We start from the raw sequence: 13,011 nt of genomic DNA, 5'->3' as shown, positions 1-13,011 counted from the left end.
CCATACAGATGTCCTTGTGTATCTGCACCAAGGATCCACGGATAAACTGGACATCGAAAACCTGGAATTCACCTGGAAAGTCGTCCACTATATTTACTGAAGAATTCCCATGAGCGGGCAAAGGATTAACTTTCACAGTAGGCGCGCGGTCTTCAAAAGACACCATGCCACTCTTCATAAGCTTTTTCACCTCATATTTCAGCGGATAACAATTCTCAATATCGTTCCCAGGTGCACCCTGGTGAAAATCACAATGATATTCGGGTTTATACCACCAAGGAAGTGGTTCTGGTATCTACGGTGGATTCCTCGGTTGAATCAAATTCTTGAGGACTAAAGATGGGTACAATTCGGCATATGACATAGGAATCGGGTCGAAAGAGACCTTCTTCCTCTCAAAATTGTTGTTGGTGATGATTGTTGTTGGAATTGTTGTTGTTGTAGGTGTTTGCTCTTTGTTGCAGTTGTTGTTGTTGTCGTTGATTTTGATACTGGTGTTGTTGTTGTTAAATTGGTGTTGTTGGTTGATTGGAGAATACTGGAATGACAGATGATACTTGATGATGATGATGTTGACGGGATGGTAAATTTCTTCTGGTTTGAGGCATCCCCTGCCTCCCACTGCTTATTGCGTTTGTCTCATTATCCTTCCTTTTACTGAAATTTCTCCCATACTTCTTGCTAGTTGACGCCTCCTCTTTCGACAATCATCCTTCACGGACCCCTTCTTCAAGTCTCATCCCCATATTTACCATTTCAGTAAAATCACTGGGGGCATTGGCAATCATGCGTTCATAGTAAAATGAACTCAGGGTTTTGAGAAAGATTTTTGTCATCTCCTTCTCCTCCAAAGGAGGAGTGATCTGGGCAGCCAACTCCCTCCAACGATGGGCATACTCTTTGAGTGTCTCCTTATCTTTCTGAGACATGGACCTCAGTTGGTCCGTATCTGGCGCCATATCCATATTATACTTGTACTGTTTCATGAAAGCCTCTCCTAGATCATTGAAAGTGCGGATGCTTGCACTATCTAACCCCATATACTAACGGAGCGCAGCACCTGTCAGGCTATCCTGGAAATAGTGAATCAGTAGTTGATCATTATCTGTCTGGGTTGACATCTTGCGGGCATACATCACAAGATGACTGAGTGGACAAGAGTTTCCCTTATACTTCTCAAAGTTAGGCACTTTAAATTTCACTGGGATTTTCACGTTGAGCACTAAGCACAGTTCAACAGCACTCATCCCAAATAGGTCTTTGCCTCTCAGCGTTTTTAGTTCCTTGCGCAACTCAAGGAATTGATCCTTCATCTCATCCATCTTCTCATAGACGTCCGGGCCCTCAGATGGCTCAGAGTGATAGATGGTGTCTTCTACACGAGGCAAAGTGTGCACAACTCGAGGTGGCACAGACATGATCGGGCTAGATGCCGGCATGGAAGCAAAAGTGGGAGCAAAACCATATGGCACAAAATTAGGTGGCATTCCCCAAGGGAATCCAGCAGGCAGGTTCGGAGTGAAGTGAGCGGTGGCAGCAGGCACAGTAGAGGTAACCACTTCAGAGATGACCTTCCTCGCGGGAGGAGTTGCATGCGTTGGAGAAGCTTGGCTCTGGGCAGCAAGAACTGACTCCATCATGGCAGTCAGTCGGGCAATCTCTTCTTTCAAGTCTCTGTTCTCTTGCTCAAGGTGTTCCATGATCTTTAGACGATTAGCTCGAGTATTGTACCGGTGAGTCAGCTTGGCTAAAGCACAGAAGAACACCAGTCAGACACCTGACAAAAACCTGCTTACGCAAAAGATGCATGAAATGTAATGCTTGATTATTTTTATTTCCAAGGAACTTACTATATCATTAGCAAATATATAAAAATTGAAATGGCAATTGCAATAAATCTCGATCTCAAAAGAAGCCTTCATCTGAGTCTTCTCGAGGACAAGCTGGTCAATAATCTTCTTCCAAGCAACGGAAGGCTGAGGCATGCTAGAAGATGAAACCTCTGGCTCTCTCTGTCTCTTCGTCACTCGGTCTTCAAGTAGCTCAATCAGTGCATCTTTGTCCTTAGACTCCAATAGCAACTCTTCATGCTTCTTGCTCAAAGCATGGAAACATTCTTCACACATATCCTTGTCTTGCTTCATCTTGATGAGCGTGTCTTCCAACTCCTCTATATCTTGGTTTGGGAGAGTTAATGGCTCGACCATAACCATAGACATAGGTCTTTCACAAGGATAATGCATCTTCAACTACATATCTCTCTTCTTCACCCAAAGAGTGTAAGCTTCCAAAGCTACACAGTTATGCAGACCAAGCTCGGATCTTCCTTTCCTATGCACATTATGCCAAGCGTGCACAATATTCTGCTTCAAATGTTGGGGATCTTTACCCTCTTGATAGAAAAGACCTTCTAACAACATGTTATTAGGCTTGTCTCTCAAGGGGAACCCAAGTTTGACGACGAGCCAAAGAAGGGATGTAGATAATTCCTCCTTATGTACCAATGAGAGGTACATTAGAGAATTCACCACAACTATCAATAATCTCCAAACTGCTTAAGGACGAATCATACCAAACTATATCATCATTAGTGAGGGACATAAGTCTCTGAGACCACCTTAGACATTATTTGTTCTCCACAAAAGCAGGCGTCTGAGGCAAGTGCGAAATAAACCACTTGTACAGAAGAGGAATGCAACAGACAATAGTTCCACCACCCTTAGAATTCCTTAGATGCAAAGAGAAATACATATCACCCAATAGAGTAGGCACAGGATTCCCAATCAAGAAAAGTCTAATGGCGTTAACATCAACAAAACCGTCAATAATAGGGAACAAAGCTAATCCATAGATGAGCAACACAAAGATAGCTTCAAAAGCATTCACACTACCAGCTTGAGCAAAAGTGGTAGCTTCCTTGATGAGGAAAACAGATGGCAGTCCAAATAACCCTCCTTTCTTCACCCAATGAGCCTCTATCTCAGACTTCTTTAAGTGAAGAGCTTCAACAATAATACTAGACCGGGGAATCTCGTCTAATCCACTAAAGGATACTCTACTAGAAACAGGTACCCCTAAAAGATGAGAATACTCCTCCAGTGTAGGCACAAGCTGAAAATTTGGAAAAGTGAAACAATGGTAGAGAGGATCATAGAACTGCACCAATACACTCAACAATCCTTCCATTACATCAGCAGACAAGATGGACAAAAGCTTCCCATGACCTTCTTTGAATTCCAAGGGATCTAATACAAAAGATGCTAGCTTCCTTAACTCTATCAAGTCGGGACATTTGAAACTGTACTTCATAGTGTTCCTTCATCCACAATCCATGGTCTGAATCTTTTTGCAAATGATACCTTAGTTCCTTGAAATTTTGTGTGATGAATGTTATGATGCGCATGAAATGCATGAATGCAAAAATCACAAGCAAGGGATCATACACAAGGAAAACAAAGGTCAAGGGATGAATCAAGTCATTGTCAAGATCAATCATCCATTTTGGTGGATTATGGTTTACACCTTATCAACACCCAAGTTCCATTGATATTGACAAGACTTGAATGGATCAACTAAGAATCAACGGTTTATTGTAAGTCACGAGCATAGAGTCTGGGTAAGAACCATCCCAAAGGAGTGAACTAAGGATAAAAACCTGTAGATCATGTTCTAAAAATTTCCCGGAGTCTTAATTCCGTCTATCAGATATTACAGGTTAAGATGACTGACTCATCGACCCATAATATTCTCAAGAGAAACTCGTCTGAGCATAGTATCACGTAACAACTATTATCAAGTCTACACTTGAATAGTTTTCGCACTACGTCCTAAATAGGCCAAGATGGGTTAGGTGTTCTAAAGTCCTCAGCTTCTCAGACCCAATTAGAAATAGTAATGCCGAAACACAAATACTTGTGTGACATTTCCAAATCCAAAGGAGTCTCCACTTAGCAGATGGATCTCAAGCCAACTTGTTAAGGACTACTCCACACAAGTCGAACATGACTCTACCATCCTCCTATCTTAATTGCATTCAAGTTCGGGTTAGAACTTATCTCACCACTCAAAGATCACCAAGCACAACAAGCAGATTATATCACACATACATATATACAAATATCACATATATACAAATATATTCACACAAAAAGTAGGCTAAACCCACTGGAGACTACTCCCCAGCAGAGTCGCCACTTAATTTCTGTAGCGGGAAATTCATGATCGTCAAGCTATTGACAAGCTAAAGATCAATTAACAAGAGTCGCCACCGCGCTTTTATTATTTCCAAGGGAAAATGGAAAAAGTACGAACAAAACCAAAATAGTAAGAAGTTTTCAAACAAAACCTAATAAAAGTCAGATATCACAGGTAAGGGGGTTGGTTACATAGAGGGAAGATGTTAGCACCCAAAGTGTCCTAGGTACTCCTAGGGAGCCCTTTTTGTGTGCATATGTATTTTGTACAAAATGATGTTTACAAACAAATAGAATGGGGGGATGAGAAAATAATTCATTAATTATACTTTTGTGTTTGACAAGACCTTCGGTCTCGTGCCTACGTACCAACATATAAATGAGGGATCAAAACCTCGTAGTTCATGCTATAAATTTCAAAATGATTGTGTTGGTTTTTAACAAAATTTAAGTTTGAATGGCACAAAGACCTAAAATGGTTTAAATGAGTTAGTTCTTTTTGGCTTTTAGAAAATTTAAGCCAAGTATAGTTAAATTCATTTACAAGTTTGATTTAGGAAAATAAGTTTGAAAATGCAATGACATAAGGCCAAAGTTTCTACCTTTTTGTAAAAGTGGTTTGAGTTTAGAATAAAAGTAGTTCACACAAAGAAGTTTTTGAAAATGGAGGGAGAGATTTTGAAATTAAAGAGATGGTGAGTGATCGCGACTTTATGAGTCGAATTGGGGTACTAACTGCAAGTGCACAGTTCTATCGTGTAGTTTTAAAAGATATCGATCCCACAGGGACTTATGAATCGATATACCGCTTTCTAAGGTTACTTCGTAAAGCTAAGGCGGATGATACTTTGATAGTTTGGGGGAAAAGTAAAACTAAAATTAGATCTAAATTAAATATTAATTAAGCGGATATCGGTATGTAGTTCGTCGTAATTAGGGAATCAAATCTTCGTTGGTTTCTTGGTTTTAAAATAAATCTTTTCAGTAGACACTATTGATTAAAAGCCTTTTCTCAAACTCTCGCTCGGTTGAATAGACCATGACTTTATATTAACGTAGTTGTCACTCATTAGTTAAGTCCAAAATCACTTTTTGAAAACAAAAGAATCTACAGAAACTCTTTTTATTAAAATAATAATCGTTTAAACACCCTCGTCTCAAACTCTCGCTCTGTTGACTTAGATTATATAATTAAACTTAAATGCTTAACTCTCGTCCTCACATTTAACCTTTAGAAATACTTTTTGAAAAAGATTAGAATTTAATTAACTCTAAAAATTGCTTTCGCCTTGATTTAGAATTAATGTCCAATTTACACTGTCCAGTTAAAAACTCAAACTTTCGTTCTATTGATTTTAACTTCTTTATGTCTTTTACTCTCGTACAAAAACTTTGGGATTAACCCTGTAAATTGAGACTATAAAAAGAGTGATTTATTTTTAAATGAAATTAAACCAACTTAGTTTTTGATTCCTTATTCCGCTTACTTTACATACCGATATCTAAATTAATTAGCCGGACATGCTAAACAGGTCTAAACAATTATCATGCTTAAATAAAACCATATCAGGCAAACAATATAAATAAACAGTAATGTAGGGCATATATAAATTAAAACAATAAATTAAAGAACCTGAATAATTAATAGCAATCTTGAACACTCCACCACAGACCGGTTGGATTTGTTCTTGAACTCTTCAATCGGACAGGAAAATAAAAGCGAAGGAATAAAATACTATGATCTAACGTAAGGTTAGATCTAGTAAAAGATACACAATAGTTTCCGGTGTAGAAACTATTGTGTGAAAAATTAATTAAGTGCTTGAAAATTGACTGGAAAAGAAAAGGAAATAAAAGTTGCTATGGAGGTAGAATGTTGAAAAAAAAATAGGAAGTAGTAACAATAAAGCTATGCCAAAAACTGGAAAAATTCTGAACTCCTTAGGGTTCCATAATTGGTCCTATTTATACCAATCCAATAAGTGACCGTTTCCTTCAAAGCCCATTCCATTTCCTTCAACGCTCGTAACACTTAGCAGGGGGCGTGACGCTCGTCACGCCTTGTGTTGCGTTCGTCGCAGGTTCAACGCTCCTGGCTTGTAATTGTGGGCTGGGCTTTTGCTTTCCTCATCTTTTTGCACCCCCTTTTCTTCTTTTTTCACTTTTGCTTCAAATAAATTACCTGAGATAAATAGAAGGAAAAATACCAAGTAATCTCGAATAAAATGAAATAAATCGAAACAAATAATAATATAATTTAATTAAATCGGGTCCAAAAATGTGATATTATTTCATGTTATCAAACTCCCCCATACTTAGACCTTTGCTTGTCCTCAAGCAAGATACAGTATAGAAATCGTTTTAAAAATTTTTGCCAGATGAAATTTCAAAACACATATCAATTCGTACTAGGTTGCAAGTAAATCTTGTTTAGAAGTAACTTGAGTTAAATCTTGACATCAACAACTACCGTTACAACCTCAGATAACCTCACCTTATGCAAACCAGTTTGAGTCATGCTATTATAACTAGCCTAGTTCCTTTACTCTTATTTCACCCGTTTTCATTCTAGCGAAATCACATTAAGCCCTTTATCGTTTCGCGCACATAGTGGAGTGACCGGTTAGTGATTCTGATCCCCTTTTAGCTTGAAGTTCTGGTACATAAGTTGGATAACTTCGTTATTTAGTCCATTGCAAATTGCGGGGGATCAGACCGTAGTCCGCCCTACCAAGTTCAGTACCAGATACCTGCTGAACCAATTCATAATGGATCTTTTGTATGATCTGCAACCTTTAGATTAAATGATCTGGTAAGGATCACCTAACTTACTTAGTGCATTTCCTGATATATATATATATATTTTTTATTTTGGGAATCATTCACTTATATTCATCGGCTCTCCACGTAGTTTGCTATTAAGATGGTGCTGACTTCTTATATAAACTACTTGGGGTTACTATAAAACTAAAAGTTCAAGGGGTTGGTATAATAGGTACTTTCTGATCTAACATGTTGAGGTTTGTTTAGAGGGTTGGTATGGTAATAATTTTGTCTTGATTTCACTCAAGTTTGATAAAATAAGCAACCTTTATATTTATTGATTGTGTTAAATTTTTGTTATGGATCAAGAAAATTGAGGGGAATAGATAATAGAAATTTTTCACACTAGGGACTTAACTTAAAATATTATAATAAATATATATATATATATATATATATATATATATATATATATATATATATATATATATATATATATATTTTAAATAATAATAAGGAAGGGAAATAACAATGAAAGGGAAAATAACATACTTGAAGAGGGAAGGTTGAAAGAACAAGGTTTTCCCCCCCAAACTTATAGGAAACATTGTCCCCAATGTTCCAAAGAAAACAAAAGAAATAGAAAAAAGAAAAAAGAAACTAAAGTCAATGCTGCCTGCCGCCTCTTGTTCTTGGACCTGGTGATCGTTGACGTACTTCTAAGTCGTCAAACCTGCTAAGCAACTCAGTGAACCGCTGGTCGGTTATGGCATTTCTCGCTTCCTGTTGTTGTTGCATCTGGCGCATCATTTGCATCACTTCGAGATTCTGCGCTTGCATACCATCAATAGCATCCATGATGTCATCATTGTTTGCTGGCCTTCTTCGTCGACGACGTCGTGAGGATAGACCAGCTGCGTTATCGGAAGGGTTGAGCGGGGCTGCTTGTTATGCAGGAACCTGATCACCTTGCTCCATTTCTTCAAACTCGTCTGGAGTCAGGTTTGCGTGTGAAGGCTCGGTAACTTCGGGAGCAGTCAGATCGTAGATGAAGCGGTTGGGGTTGGTGACATCTGTGAGGGCAATGTTGGGAAGAACAACGCTTGGGACTTCTTGGTTGTTTACCATAAGATAGTACCCTCCGCCTACCCTGTTTTTGATTAGGCGGCTGGAGCGACAGTAACTGGTATCCATAGATAGGGGTGGCAAAGATTCTAAATTTTGGAGTCGGTCCCCTAGATTTAAACCAAGTGCTATGGAGGTTATTAATCCTCCAATCACGAAAGGTTGGCGGCCTCTAGCACATAGGGTGCGGATATGATGAAATAAGAAAGAAGCAGCATTTACCTTTGTATCCATTGCAAAGACGCAGTGGAGGAAGAATAATTCCTTGGCGTTGACTTTGTTGTTGTTCGGTCTTCCAAAAACTGTGTTTTGCAGGATGCGGATAAAGTACCAGATGGTTGGGTTATGTATATGGGAAGCAAGTAGTACATCCCAGTTGTTGGTTTCCACACCGGATATTTTCCTAAAGAGGTCGAAGGCGTTTATTTGCCACTGGGAGTTCGGAGGGATTCTTGGGTGGACTTGGTCTCCTACAGGGAACTGTAGCATGGCACTCAGCTAATCCTGGGATAGTGAGTATTCGGTGTTGAATATGCGGAAGGTTGCGGTACCGGTTAAGTACTCGTCTTCACCGGTGGGAGTGTTGTACGAATAAGAACTTAAAAATTCTAAGGTGAGAGATGGGTAGCTAGGTTGATTATGAGTGCATAGAAAGGTTAAATCAGCAAGGCGGAGCATCCATTGTATACCTTGAAGTAATCCTAATTCTTGTAAACAATTTAAATCAGGATACCTTGTAGATACGATACCTCGCTGTTGGAAACGCTCGAACTGCTCCCTTTGATAATTATCATCTTCGGATCGGAAGATGATATTTCCGAATGCTTGGTTTCCCGCCATACTGATAAGTGGGTTGAAAGAAGTAAAAGGTAAGAAAATGAAAGGTATTTTATAGAATGGTTTGTGGTGTATGAAGAAAGGTATGGTGGGTATTTATAGGAAAAAAAATTTGGAAGTTGGAAAGGGAGTGGGTGAAAAATAAATAAATGTGGGTAAGTGTGAGTAAATGGGTGAATGAATGGGGAAGGTAAAAAGTGGGTGGTGTAACGGTCGTGTCTCCAACGGTTACTAACGTTCACCTAGTCTGAAGGTGTCACGCTCGTGACAGAGGTGTTACGGGCGTCACAGGCACTTGGTGTGACGACCGTGATGGAGTGTGTAACGCTCGTCACACAGTAAGTTTGCAACGGTCACTGCTTGCGTTCTGCCTAATTTGTTTTTTTACTATTATATTTTATTGTATTTTTTTGTATTTTGTTTTGCTTATGCTTATTTTATTTTGCTATTGTAATGCTTTTAAATTTCCTTGCATGCTATTCTACTACCATAATATATGTATTTCTTTAACAGGCATAGCATATAGTGGATATCATTACTTGTAATTATAGAAATGGCATAGATCAAAATAAAATAAACCAATAATGCAATAGCTTCATAAAATAATCATAATGTAACATTGGAAGACCAAAGGCAAACATGCGAAAGAAAAACAAATACTAACATTAAAAATAATGTGAAACAAAATTAATAAATAGCCTAAACTAAAACTAAGTAACTAAGAAAAACAACTTCTAGCCACTTGCATGATCTCTGGCTGGAGGAGCAAAGGAGTTAACACGGTTTAGCAACTCGTGGAATTGATTTGTCATACTGCTCATGTATCCCAGAAATTCTTGTCCCATGTTAGCTAACTCTTCTCTGAAGGCGTTTTGTTCTGACATCAAGGCTTGAGTGATGGTGTTATAATTATCTCCGAGCATATGATGTCTAGGATCGGGTATTGCCGACTCTTCGGTCGGGACGGGTTGAGGAGGAGGGTCAATATTATAATAACCAGATGGTGTCTGAGGGTCAGACTCAGCATAAGGAATCTGGTCGTCACAAATCTCATAGTTCTGGATGGATTCAGTAGATCTAGCATGAGAGGGCATTCCGTTCAGATTGTAGAGCCAGTTATTGCGGTTATGAACACTAGTCCTCGGACTAGGCAAGGTGAATAGGCAAAGAACTTGGTTGTTAATTATAAGCTCAAACTCTTTAGGCCCGAGGTTTGCTATAAACATAATGTTGAAGAGGAAGGGTATACTCATAGTCGCAATGCCACAGAAAGGGCTTAGGTCAAGCATAGGTTGACGTAATCCGATAGCATTACCAATCATGGTTATCAATCCGCCTATTTGAATTGGTGCTCGTTCATCTTGGATAAGGCAGTCAAAGTTCGCCAACATAAAAGTGGCACCATTCACAGGACGGTTATGGGAAGCACAAAACATGATGAAGAGTTCATCACGTGATACTGTAGTACTATTTGACTTCTTCCCAAAAAGGGTGTGGGCCAGAATCTTATGGAAATAACGAAAGGCCGGATTATGTATGTTTCCAGAAAGAAACTCATGTTCCTCGAGGTCGTCATTTTCAGTCAAATTTCCCCAAAAATGTTCAAGTTCTCTATATTCAAAAAGGTCTTCTTGGCTCACTGTGAATGTATCAAAAGAGGTAGGGAAACCTAAAAGGTTGGTAAAATCTTGAATGTTAAATTGATACTCCATGTTGAACATTCTGAATTGAATGAAACCTCTGCTTATTCCTTTTCCATGGTTGGGTAGATAGATCAGGGAGCTAAGGAATTCTAGCGTTAGTCTCCGGTAAGTGACGAATTGTCTTCGGATAGGAGTGGTTTCCCACCCTATTTGACTCAGCAAATACAGGACACTCTCTCTTAGTCCAAGGGCAGCCATTGCCCAATCATCAGCATACAAACTAGGTAGCATCTCTCTCTCTGCTAGTTCCTCAAACTTTTGTTTCTGAGCTTTCCCTCTGAATTTGATACCCATACGATCAATTTGTCCCATCAGGTTAGTGTTAGCTAGAGAAAAGAAAAACAAGAGTTTTAGTCAGGATTTGGCCAAATGCCGAAAGAAGAAAACAAGAAAAAAATTTATAAGTTAAAATAAGAATGAATACTAAATAAAATTTAAAAGAATAATTAAAGAAGAAGAAATAAAAATAAAAATATTTGTGGGTTGTCTCCCACGAAGCGCTTTGTTTAATGTCGCAAGCTCGACATAAAAACTATCAAATATAATCTATAACTTCTGAAGGCATTACGTCTAAATGCAGGACTTGCAAATCTTCATTGTTCTCTGCATCGTGATAATGTTTTAGATGCTGCCCGTTTACGATAAATGGTTCCATAGATTTGCCTTTAATTTCCACAGCTCCACTTGGAAAGACATTGGTGATTTGGAAAGGGCCTGACCATCTAGAACGTAGTTTTCCTGGGAATAACTTAAGTCTAGAGTTGAACAAAAGGACTATATCGCCTTGTTTGAAGATTTTTCTTGATATACGTTTATCATGCCATTTCTTCGTTCTTTCTTTGTAGATTCTGGCATTTTCGTAGGCGTCTTGTCGAAGTTCCTCTAATTCGTTTATGTCAAGAATTCGCTTTTCACCAGCGGACTTATAGTTTAAATTTAGATTTTTAATAGCCCAGTAGGCCTTATGTTCTAATTCTACTGGGAGGTGGCAAGATTTTCCATAAATAAGCTTAAATGGGGTTGTCCCTATGGGAGCTTTGTAAGCGGTTCGATATGCCCATAAAGCTTCCGGTAGTTTCGATGACCAGTCTTTCCTTGAGGTGGCGACTGTTTTTTCCAATATTTGTTTGATTTCTCTGTTAGACACCTCCACTTGTCCACTGGTTTGAGGATGGTAAGGTGTCGCTACTCTATGTCTCACACCATACTTAAACAGTAGTTTTTCGAGTATCTTAGATATGAAATGCGATCCACCATCACTGACTACTATTCTTGGGACACCAAATCTCGGAAATATTATATTCTTAAAGAGTCTAGTTACTACTCGTGTGTCGTTTGTTGGAGAAGCTATAGCTTCAATCCATTTTGATACGTAGTCAACTGCTACGAGTATGTACTTGTTACCGAAAGAAGGTGGAAAAGGTCCCATGAAATCTATTCCCCACATGTCGAAAATCTCTACTTCCAAAATGCCCTTTTCTGGCATCTCGTCACGTCTAGATATGTTTCCTGTGCGTTGACATCTATCACATTTCTTGATAGCCGCATGCACATCCTTCCATATGTTTGGCCAATAAAGACAGGCTTGTAGGATTTTGAAGCAGGTCTTGGATGTACTTGCATGTCCACCATAAGGAGCGGAGTGACAGTGTTGGATTATATTTTCTATCTCTTCTTCAGGTATACACCGACGGAAAATACCATCGGGGCCTCTTTTGAAAAGTAAAGGGTCATCCCAGTAATAATGTTTTATGTCATGGAAGAATCGTTTCTTTTGTTGGTAAGATAAATTAGGTGGAACTATTTCGGCAGCTAAATAATTGACGAAGTCAGCGTACCATGGTGTAACACATATAGCTAAGGTGGTCTCTACCTGTTTATCAGCTTTATTTTCTTCCAAAGTAGCTATAAGTTTATCGTACGAGAAATCATCGTTGATCGATGTTCTTTCTGGTTCCAGGTTTTCGAGTCTAGAGAGGTGATCTGCTACTACGTTTTCAGTTCCTTTCTTATCTTTGATTTCCAGATCGAATTCTTGTAGCAACAAGATCCACCTTAGGAGTCTAGGTTTAGCATCCTTTTTTGTTAAGAGGTACTTAATGGCGGCGTGGTCAGTGTAAACGATTATTTTAGCTCCGACCAAGTAAGAACGAAATTTATCTAGTGCAAATACTACTGCTAAGAGTTCTTTCTCGGTTGTGGCGTAATTCATTTGTGCTTCATCTAGAGTTCTACTTGCGTAATATATGACGTGAAGCTTTTTATCCTTTCGTTGTCCTAAAACAGCGCCCACGGCGTAATCACTTGTGTCACACATTATTTCGAATGGTTCATTCCAATCCGGGGTCTGCATTATGGGCGCAGAGATCAATGCTTGTTTAAGCGTTTGA

The sequence above is a fragment of the Lathyrus oleraceus genome, chromosome 3, assembly GCF_024323335.1.
Source record: "Lathyrus oleraceus cultivar Zhongwan6 chromosome 3, CAAS_Psat_ZW6_1.0, whole genome shotgun sequence".
Taxonomy (NCBI): domain Eukaryota; kingdom Viridiplantae; phylum Streptophyta; class Magnoliopsida; order Fabales; family Fabaceae; genus Lathyrus; species Lathyrus oleraceus.
This window is presented reverse-complemented; position numbering follows the sequence as displayed.